Source organism: Sinohyriopsis cumingii, chromosome 6, assembly GCF_028554795.1.
Source record: "Sinohyriopsis cumingii isolate HCF-2022 chromosome 6, ASM2855479v2, whole genome shotgun sequence".
Classification (NCBI taxonomy): domain Eukaryota; kingdom Metazoa; phylum Mollusca; class Bivalvia; order Unionida; family Unionidae; genus Sinohyriopsis; species Sinohyriopsis cumingii.
The window spans coordinates 43273150-43286172 of record NC_142966.1 but is presented as its reverse complement, the minus strand read 5'-3'; positions in this window follow the sequence as shown (position 1 = coordinate 43286172).

Genomic DNA, 13023 nt, shown 5'->3' with positions numbered 1-13023 from the left:
CGGAGAGCACGTGAAGGCTTTAGGAAATTAATATTGGGGAATGGTGTGTATTAACTATACACATGCCTTAAAGAGAAAAAAGTAGAACTCACGTCATCCTGCAAGTACGTGTGTGTGTGTGTGTGTGTGTGTGTGTATTCGTTCAATTGACATGCAACTCTTCTAAACCGACATGTAGAATATGGAAAGCAGCATCACCGCTGATTTTAGGTACACTAAGAACAAATCTTAAAAATGGCGCAATTTTGAAATCGGTTTAAATTTGTACAGCTGACTGAAATAATGAGTGGGAGGCACATTTTGTGTACAGTTCAACTGAGAAACATTCAAATACAGAATTATATTTGTTTTGAAAATAAAATGATAGGAAACTGTGACGTTAAATGCATTCCATGTAATTTCAAAAATACAGTATAGATAAAAAGACCTCTTTGGAAGTAGAATTGGACGAAGTATTCCGTCCTTCTGCAGTTAATCCCCAGTGTTTAGTTAAAATGATAGTTAGATTGCAGTATTATGCAAAGAAATTTCACAAACATTAGGAGAAGAAATTTTCAACAGCAAGTGCAGAAGAAAGTTTTTATGAAACAGTCTGATGCTATGAACCAAAAGATAAAACAAACACCATCTAATTATGAGCTAATAACTTAGTTTTATTGTTTAGTGTAAAAGAGTAATGTGATGTTATTATTATTATTATTATTATTATTATCATTACAACTCGGCTTATACCAGACCTATAATTTACACAAAGACAATTGCTGACTTATCTATCATGCCATTTCAGTCCGCATTTCCTTCGCTCACCTAAGAAAATTTAATACTTACAAATAACAACCTTTAGCAAAAAAATCGTATAAACACTCAATCAAACGACCTGAAGGTGGAAATCATATATAATTAAATAACGTTTAAAACATAATCATGTTGAGCAATGTATACCACACACACACACACACACACACACACACACATATATATATATTTATATATATATATGTATATATGTGTATATATAGATATATATATATATGTGTATATATAGATATGTATATATATAGATATAGATATATATATGTATATATATATATAGATATAGATATATATATATGTATATATATAGATATATATGTGTATATATATAGATATAGACATATATATATGTGTATATATATAGATATAGATATATATATATATGTGTATATATATAGATATAGATAGATATATATGTGTATATATATAGATATAGATAGATATATATGTGTATATATAGATATAGATATAGATATATATGTGTATATATAGATATAGATATAGATATATATGTGTATATATAGACATAGAGATATACATATATATAGATATGTATGTGTATATATAGACATAGAGATATACATATATATAGATATGTATGTGTATATATAGACATAGAGATATACATATATATAGATATGTATGTGTATATATAGACATAGAGATATACATATATATAGATATGTATGTGTATATATAGACATAGAGATATACATATATATAGATATGCATGTGTATATATAGACATAGAGATATACATATATATAGATATGCATGTGTATATATAGACATAGAGATATACATATATATAGATATGTATGTGTATATATAGACATAGAGATATACATATATATAGATATATATGTATATATAGACATAGAGATATACATATATATAGACATATCGATATACATACATAAAGATATAGATATATATATATAGACATATCGATATACATACATAGAGATATAGATATATATATAGACATATCGATATACATACATAGAGATATAGATATATATATATATAGACATATCGATATACATACATAGAGATATAGATATATATATAGACATATCGATATACATACATAGAGATATAGATATATATATATAGACATATATATATACATACATAGAGAGATATATATAGACATATATATATATATAGAGATAGAGATATATATAGACATATATATATACATAGAGATAGAGATATATATAGACATATATATATGCATATATATACAGATATATATATATATAGACATATATATATGCATATATATACAGATATATATAGACATATATATACACATATATATACAGATATATATAGACATATATATATACATATATATATACAGATATATATAGACATATATATATACATATATATATACAGATATATATAGACATATATATATAGACATATATATATACAGATATATATAGACATATATATAGACATATATATATACAGATATATATAGACATATATATATAGACATATATATACAGATATATAGACATATATATATATAGACATATATATACAGATATATACAGACATATATATATAGAGACATATATATAGAGATATATATAGACATATATATATATATATATATATATATATATATATATATATATATATATATATATATATATATATATATATATATATATATATACAGATATATATATATATAGACATATATATACATATATATATATATATATATATATATATATATATATATATATATATATATATATATATATATATATATATATATAGACATATATATACATATATATACAGATATATATATATATATAGACATATATATATACAGATATATATATATATAGACATATATATACATATATATACAGATATATATATAGAGACATATATATATATATATATATATATATATATATATATATATATATATATATATATATATATATATATATATATATATATATATATATATAGACATATATATATAGACATATATATATACATATATATAGATATATATATATAGACATATATATATACATATATATAGGTATATATATATACATATACATATATATAGATATATATATATTCATATATAGATATATACATATATATATACATATATAGATATATACATATATATATACATATATATATACATATATAGATATATATATACATATATAGATCTATATATATATATATATATATATATATATATATATATATATATATATATATATATATATATATATATATATATATACATATACATATATATATATATATATATATATATATAGATATATACATATATATCTATATATATACATATATACATATATATATATATATATATATATATATATATATATATATATATATATATATATATATATATATATATATATATATATATATATATATGTATGGGGCTGTTTCTATCCCTGGGGCGACATCTATATATTTGTTCAAAGGTGCATTTTGGGGTTTCCATGAAACAGAGAAACAGAACAGCTAAATAAAACAAAACTAACCTTAACCTTATAATATCGGACCTTATAATATCGGACAAGAGCCTCAGAGTAAAACTGTAATCAAGGTAGTATTTTTTATTTTCAGAACTTACTTCCTAATTTACGATAATTCAGAACTTTGAGCGAAATTGTAGTGATGTAAATATTAGGCCAGAACTTGTCATATGACTTTAGTACAATGCTCCAGTAACAATAAATATAAAACTTGTATAAATTAGAACGTATACACTGACTGAACAGATCCAAGGAATTAACACGTTTAAAGGAGATATTCGATTTATAAATAACTTACTGACGTGTGATTTTTGGAGTGCCGTGCATAAGTAATTAATTTAATCCCAAAATGCACCCATATGTCTCGTACATATGGTGAGACAGTGTCCATTTATGAATGCGGTATGCTCCTTATTTTGACAAATTAACTGATATAATTACATTATAATCAAATCATGGGATGAAATGTTGTTTCTTCGGTTAATCATTAATGGGTCTATATATTTGGCCACGTGCTTTCAGCATTCAGTAATTTCTCCTTCTGAATATTCCGACCAAATTCTGTGTAATTTGGCCTGCAGCTCCGAGAAAAATTTTGTCGCTGCTCTCTAATCAGTTATTTCTCGCTGATCAAACGATGTTGTAGATTTTCCAAATCAGCTTACCGACATAGAATTGGCGCATCAGGCAGAATTTTGTAATGTTTGAACATGGAGGGCTAATGCATCCCGAGTTTTTCAAAAAAATGTATGACGTGTTGTGTATCATGAAGAAATGAATGTCAGTCAGATTATTGCAAGTCTTCATTATGGGACCGATCATTAAAGTTGTATTTAGACTGGAAGCAGATCTAAACGCCCAATAATACATAGTTTTCATAAGCATTAATTCCCTGTTTTTGTAGCATTAATACAATACAATACAATACAACAGTTTTCATATGCAGTTTTCATATGCATTAATACCTTGTTCTTATGCAATTATTACAATACAATGCAATACAATCCAAAACCAATTTAATCCAATGCAATTAAATGCATCCCAATGCAATGTAATGCAATGCAATAAAACACAATACAATACAATACCATGCAATGCAAAACAATACAGTGCAATACAATACAATACAATACAATACAATACAATGCAATGCGATGCGATGCGATGCGATGTGATGCGATGCGATGCAATGCGATGCAATACGATACAATACGACCAAGTACAATACAGTACACATAATACAATGCAATACAGTGTTTTTCATATGTATTAATACCTTTTTGTTATGCAATTATTACAATACAATGCAATGCAATCCAAAGCCAATGCAATCCAATCCAATCCATTCCAATACAATGCAATACAACACAATACAATACAATATAGTACATTACAGTAGTTTTCATACGCATTAATGCAATACAATACAATGCAATGCAAAACAATACAATACAATACAATACAATACAATACAATGAAATGCAATGCAATGCAATGCGATGCGATGCGATGCAATGCAATGCGATGCAATGTGGTGCAATACGATACGATACGATCCAATGCAATACAATGGAACCTATACAACACAATACAATACAATATTTTTATATGCATTAACACCTTGTTGTTATAGCATTATTACAATACAATACAATACGATACAATACAATACAATGCAGAACGATACAATACAATACAATAGTTTTCATATGCATTAATACCTTGTTGTTTTAGCTTTTATAAAAATACATATCATCTTATTTATCCCGTTTTCATAACCATTAATACTATGGTTCGCAAGACGATAATAATGTAAAGTTCCCCCTTCCCACTTTACCGATAAATATAAATGCAATATATTTATTATTATTATTATTATTATTATTATTATTATTATTATTATTATTATTATTATTGTTATTATTATTTCATTGTAGGTTCAGTTCTAACGTTACTTTTGTAAAATTTGCTCTGGTGATTCAGTATTTTTAATTGGTTTTTTTTTAGAATTTGAAGTTATTTACAGTGTATCTTATTATTATATTTATGTATTATATATTTGTTAATAATATTATGGGACGAGTTCTCCAGGGGCTGTTTCTATCCCTGGGGCGACATCTATATGGGCAGAGTCTAGTATGGGCCGAGTTTGGTATGGGCCTATTTGTCACGGAACCTTACAGAACACTTTAAACTACATCATTCTTTTTGTGTGAAAGACAGATTCCCTGATGCTAATATGGACTCTGTGTTAAGTGGTCAACTTATATTAGGTTTGAAAGGCGATGGCTCATCAACTCGTTTAATATCTTAAATTGAAAAGTGGGGCGAAGTTAAACATATGGGGGAAAATTAGAGGCGATGGAAGATACCGCCCAATGGGAAAATTTTAATATACCTATAAGCCTATGCCATTTAAAAATAAAAAGGTGCTAAAGCTATCAAAGACTGCAACATTTTGCCCGAAAGAATTTTTACCCGCATGCTCATTAGAGACATTTCACACTGGACTACCTATTCGGCACTGTCCTCCTTAACAATATTATACTTAATTTCGAGGTCTGTTCATTCCCAGCCAAAAAAGCAAGTTTATTTCTTCGTCAACCGGGAGCATACCTTGCAACGAATGCTATCGCACGAATGACCCCCACTCTTCTAAGAGAAAACTCAGATTGCTGTGGATAATATTACGGCTATCCCGAATATGACATCACGTGGTTACAAATCTTGTTTCTGAGTTTAAATCTCGTTCGGTAGTAAAGAAGCTCAAAATTATCAGCTGCGCTACTGTCGAAGGAGCGGTGATTGTAATTAGCAGACTGAGCTGCACATGTCTTGTAATTTCTTTTAACGAAGCCGTAGATTTAAAAAGTGTTTTAGGAGCTGCAAATTCTAAGAGGAACCGTTAATTGTAATAGTAGCGCTAATAGCAGTTTATGTAAAAACATAGAGACAAATTTTTAATCAACGTCGTTTTAGGAGCCGCTAATGGTTGTAGGAGCCGCTAATTAAAGTTCATATAAAAATGTAGGAATTTTTTAAAATCACCGTTGGGTATCCGGGACTTTCCAGTCAAATCTCGGTCATATCTTGCTTAAATAACATTGTCAAGGAATTTGCGTGGGAGCTAGACAGCAGTATTTTTTATTCCGTATATTAGTGCAACCATTTTGAAATACATTAAGATTTGGGGCAGTTCAACAGAATAATTGCTAACAATCCTGAGTGGAGATGAGCGTGTATTTAGATTAGCTTGTGTGGAGATAAGCGTTTATGGAGGTAAGCCTGTGTGGAGATAAACGTGTATGGAGGTAAGCCTGTGGGGAGATAAGCGTGTATGGAGATAAGCCTTTGTAGAGATAAACGTGTGGAGATACGCTTGTGTGGATATAAGCGTCCATGGAGGTAAGCCTGTTTGGATATAACCCTGTGTTTAGAAAAGCGCGGATGGAGATAAGCATGTTCGGAGATACGCTTGTATGTAAATAAGCATTTATGGAAGTAAGCCTGTATGGAGTTAAGCATGTGTGAATATAAGCATCTATGGAGGTAAGCATGTGTGGAGATAATCCGGTGTGAAGAAAGCGTGTATGGAGATAAGTATGTGTGGAGATAACACTTGTGTGGAGATAAGCGTGTATGGAGATAAGCCTTTGCGGAGAAAGCGTGTATGGAGACAAGCATGTATGGAAATACGCCTGTGTGGAAAAAGCCTGTATGGAGATAAGCATGTATGGAGATAAGCGCGTATGGAGTGCCATTAGTAACAACATGTGCCAGTTAATATAACCCGATATCACATCTTATGTTGGTTCCGACGGTTCTGTCGTTGTTGTTATTCAGACAGTCAACACACAGCATATGACGAATTCCCAGTGAAAATGTATATGATCTCCTCGCTCTTCCACACCTTATGATGTTGTTTTTTTTCCTTCATCAAGTATACCTGAGTTGCATGATTTGTTGGATGCAGCCTATATTTTATATATTATTATTATTATTATTATTGTTATTATTATTATTATTATTAAGGACTTAAAGTATAGTGCTTTTTAGCCACAATCCGCCAGATGATTCGGCTTTGTTGCCAATTACTGTGATACGGTAGAAAGTATCTTTGTTTGCCATCATTAAGACGAGTGATTGCAGATAGACGTAAACTGACAAAAATGCTATTGATATGAGTTTATTTGCCAAATACCACGCCGCTAATGCGGAAGCAATTTTGTTCCATCTGAGCTCTCACCATCTGTGGTACCATCATGGTAGACATTACTGTATTTGCCCTCTAAGACAAAAGGGTTGTCGGTTATGGGAACCCCACGTGCCTTGTGGAGATGACAAGCTCTCCTTGTTTGTAATCGTCTGGCGTCTGGGAACCGGTTAGTAACGAATTTTTAAGTCGATAGGGCCGTTCACGTTTTTGATTTAATTCCTGTTCATATACAGCAAGCAGCTAACTGTATCGCCATCCTGAGACTGTACCAATGCCTGCCGACAGGTTTAGTATCTCATGTGATATTAAATATGTGGAGATGACCCGACGGCGCACTTAGCTGCAGCTGGTAAAAATGGCAGAACCAGGTAGAATCAGTGTGTGTTTGTCATTACCAATTTCCACGGGCACTCATTTACGCTTCTAACGTTCTGTTACTATAAATGATCTGACAGATACAAGTCACATAAGGTCAACTCCAGACTCCACACTCAGTTGTACCCCTATATTCTTTATGATAACATTAGCGTGAGAAACTAGTGTGCTCGTGTTTTCCTTGTTTGAGTCGGATGTAATCTAGTCATTATTAGTGAGACCAAACCATGTTTTGTGTTATTCAGCACAAGATAGCATGGTGTCAGATGTGAATTTTTCGGAATAAGTTGGATTTGTAACATTAAGATGTATATCTCCATAATAATAATGAAATCTGGATGCAAAAACAGTTATGTGTTAAAAAAAACTCAACAAGTCACCGGAAATGGACTTTATTTCTTACCATCTGACATTTGTGATAAAAAAAATTGTGATAAAAAAACAACACAAATGCCGAAAATCTGACAGAGACTTATAGGAGGTGGGAGCAGACTATGCAGCTTGAATTAGATGTTGTACTTGCAGATAAAGAAGGTAAAGTATTCAGTGCTTTCTTATACATTATTGGTCAAGATGGTGGAGACATTTGCAACACATTTACATCTGAGGCCAATGAAGCTGGAAGAATTGATCCACTTATCAAGGACATTGTGTACTATTGCCATACCAAACAGAACATTACGGTAGAAAGGCACAGGTTCAATACAAGAATCCAACAAAAGAATGAAACCATTTACCTTTATGCAACTGAACTTAAATTGATTGCAAAGAAATAGAAATTTGAAAACCTACAGGATGAAATGATTATGAGAAAGAAATGTCTGCGAGACTAACTCTGAAAAGTAAAAGAAAGACTTTTTCGAGAAAATCAGCTGGCACTACCAAAAGCACTGACCATATGCAGAGTAGAAATAGAATTCATTCAACAGATTCAGAATATGAAAAATGAAGCAGCCTTGTCACCAGTTCATGGTTCATGGTGTGGATATGAAGACAAAAGAAAACAAAAAGGCGCAACCAAGGCAGAAAGCAGAACTTACAAACATGAAATCAGACTCCAGATTATTCTACAGTGGTAAATGTGGCAAATTACATGCAAATTATAGCTGTCTAGCCTATGGAAAAACTTGCGAAAGGTGTACAAAGCAATAGCATTTCCTGAAATGCTGCAAGACAAAACGGATCAAAGGTATCCAAGAATACTCAAATAAAGAGGAAGAAACATATTGTGCAACATTAATGACAAATACAAAGAAATCAGTGCCAGAGAATGCTACTTCATTCTGATTCATCATGGTACGGATGCTAAATTAAAAACTGATACTGACTTGCAAGTAAACATCATTCCAAATCACATTTTTGAGACAATGAATATTGACAATGTTGAAGTAAACCCAACCAAGACCTGTCTCACAAGCTACTCTGGTGACAAACTAATTGTCATAGGCAAATGCAAAAAATTGCATCTATCAAGAACTTGAATTTTATAACATAAAAACAAACTCTTAAGATGAACGAATTTCCCACTGTATTCAAAGGTCTAGGATGTCTGAAACATACTATAGTTCCTGCAGCTTTACGAGAACTACTTAAATCAATCTCGGACGAGATGGAACTGAAAAATATAATACCGAACGTAGATGAATCAACAGAATGGGTCAGTTCATAGGAATGGCTGAAAAACCCAAATCGGGAAAGCTACGAATTTGTCTAGATCCAAGAAAGTTGAATCAAGATATCAAGCAAGAACAGTATCGACTTCCTAGAATCAACGATATAACCACATGGATGGCTGGAGCTAAGGGTTTCTTCAAACTAGATGTCAATGATGGTTATTGGCAAATACCTCTAGATGAGCAAAGCCAGTTATTGAAAACCTTTAAGACCCATTTGGTAGATATTGCTACCTGACAATGCCTTTGGGTATTAAATCCGTTCAAGAAGTGTTCCAGAACGTATGCACAATGTTTTGAGGACCTGCCTGGTGTGGAGACTGATATCGATGACATAAGTGTTTGGGAAGCTTCAAAGGTAGATCTTGATGTAAAACTGAAACAAGTTTTAAAGAAAACAAATCTGACACTGAACATGGAAAACTGCTAATTTGGACTAACAGAAGTGTGCTACGTCGGGCACATATTAACAGCATCAGGTATTAAATTAAATTCGACGCGTAAAAAGTGAAATCATTCACAAAAATGCCGCTCCGACGGACTATAAAGGAATTGAAAGATTACTGTGTACAGTCAACTACCTAGCGACGTTTTTCCCAAATAACTCTACAGTGACAGAACCAATCAGATCAATTTTGAAAAGTGACACTGAATTTGTTTCTGAAACTGCACAGCCAAATGCGTTTGAAGAGATCAAATAGATTCCAAGCAAAGAATCTGTGTTGAAATATTTCGATGTCAAGAAGCCTGTCGATGTTAGTTGTGATGCATCAAAATCAGGACTTGGAGCAGTGTTAATGCAGTCAGACAAACCCAAAGCATTTGCATCAAGGTCTTTCAAAAATGCAGAAACAAAGATAGGCACACATCTAAAAAGAACTTTTAGCTGTGTTGTTTTGTCTTGAAAGATTTAATCAATATACTTATTATCGTCAAGTACAAGTTTAACTGGATTATAAAACTCGAGAATCAATCCAGAAACGTCTATCTGCCGCATCGCCTAAAATTCAGAGAATGCTTTTCAGACTGCAGAAGTACAGTTTTGATTGAACTTATTGTCCAGGAAAAGAATTCAATCTAGCAGAGACATTGTCCGGAGCATACAGACATATATTAATATGGATAGTGAAAGTTCAGACACTCAGTTAGAAGCAATAAAAATGGAACTATATTTGATAGTAAAATGGCCAAATTACATGAAACGATTCGAAAGGAATGACCAAACGATAAACATCTCTTACCTAAGAAATCAAACATTACTGGAAATGCAGAGATGAACTTTCATACATGGACGCATTAGTTCTAAACGGAGAGTAGATTGTAATACCAGCTGTTTTTTCAGAAAGAAATCCGAAAGGATTTGCACAAATGTCACGTGGGGAAGACAAAGCAAAGAACAAGAGAATGCACAGATTGCATACACAGTATCGAATTCTTCTACTTGCCAGGAATACAGAAAGTCAAATAATAGACAACCATTGCTATCTACATAACCTACTGCGCCATGGGAAATGGTTACAGCATATTTATTTATTTGGAATAATTACAGCTATGTCTTGATAGCTGTTGTTGTTGTTGTGGGGTTTAACGCAATTTATCAGCACACGATAGACTATACATGGCGGTCAGTATTACTAGTGGAGGAAGAACCCGGGAAAACCCCAGAAAGAACCACCGACCCACGAGAAGCTACTGACAAGCTTTCTCACATACCTACATTGGCCGAATCCGAGACTCGAACCCACGCAGACAGAGGTGAGATGGCAGTGATGCATAACGGAGTGCGCTTTAGACCACTCGGCCAGATATTTTGAAGTTGCCAAGTTAGAAAATACACGAGCAAGAACTAAAATGGTACATACACAAAGTCAGTTTTCGCAAGACATGGAATACCACAAGAAGTAAGGAGTGATAATGGACCACAATTCTCCTCAAAATAATATGGTCAGTTTGCGAAAACCTAGGGATTCATACAAACTACGTAAAGTTCCAAGTATCCAGAGTCTAATGGTTTAGCAGAAAGAACCATTTATACTGTCAAAAGAATTCACAATAAGGCAAAGAGAGATGGAAAAGACCCAAATTTATCGATATTGGAGTATCGAAATAGAACAATCAATGATATAGGATGTCCGTCACAAATACTGATGAGTGGAAGACTTCGATCAACATTGCCTACTACCACCTTAGAGCTACGTCCTCAAGTTATAAAACTAAGAAGCCAAAAGAAGAAGCTGGATGAAAAGCAATATAAGTGAAAGAAACAGTATGACAAAACAGCTAAAGAACTTCCAGAACTAACTTCTAATTACAATGTAAGAATCAGAAGACATAAATTCCAGCTGTAGTCGTCAGAAAAAGCAGCACTTCCAAGATCGTATTATGTAGAAACTCAGGATGGTGTTACATACAGGAGAAAGCAAAGACATTTGTTACAAACAAAAGAGACGTTACCAGATATATATGATACTAAAAAGGAGGTCACTGAAATGAATGACAAGATGCCGTTTGTTACGAATGGGCCAAATCAGACAGGGGAGATTCGAACAAAGAGTGGGCGTCTAATAAAATAAAAAAAGCCTGCAAGATGCAGAGATTTTATTATGTGAACTTGATAGTGTTCCTGAATTACATTGTGTCTTGTGAATATCAGAATCTGGAAGTGGTAAGAGCGTAATAAAACTTCTGTTATATCACATCAGCTTATTTGCAGTGATAACAACTGGATTGTGAAAATCACGACTATACATTTTTGCGGCAATGCCATTCTATCAAATTGTATTTGTTTGTATACGTGTAAAGATGATTGTGAATGTTATAGGGCTAGAACTAAATTTAAATACACTTATTAGAACTTTTCCAACTCACCATGAACTATTTGACATACATATTCATGTACAAAATGGAGCTTTGTCAAGATTATCAGAATGACTATGTGAATAAATTTTAAACAAAAAAAACACAAAGTTCATTTTTAGGAGGAGTTGTTTCTAATATCCCGTTCCTACAAATGATCTGACAGTTATAGGTCACATAAGGTCAGCTCCATGCTCCACACTCAGTTGTAACCCTATATGCCTTAAGATGACATTTTTGGAGCGAGATTAACGCTATAATTCTATGAGTGTATTTTCTTATCGTCCGTGATGCATTACTGTAACTTATTGCTTGTAAGTGCTACTTTCATAATTCTGTCCATGTATATTGTATTTTCATTCATGCAAATTGTACGTGGCAGTTTGCAAGTGCTGCTTTCCTTTTGCATTATTGTAAATGACTTCTTGCAAGTGCTACATTCATAACTCTGTCACGAATTTTCTATTCTTCACTGATACAAGCTGTAAATGGTTGCTTGCAAGGGCTTAGATCTTTTTCCTTCTGC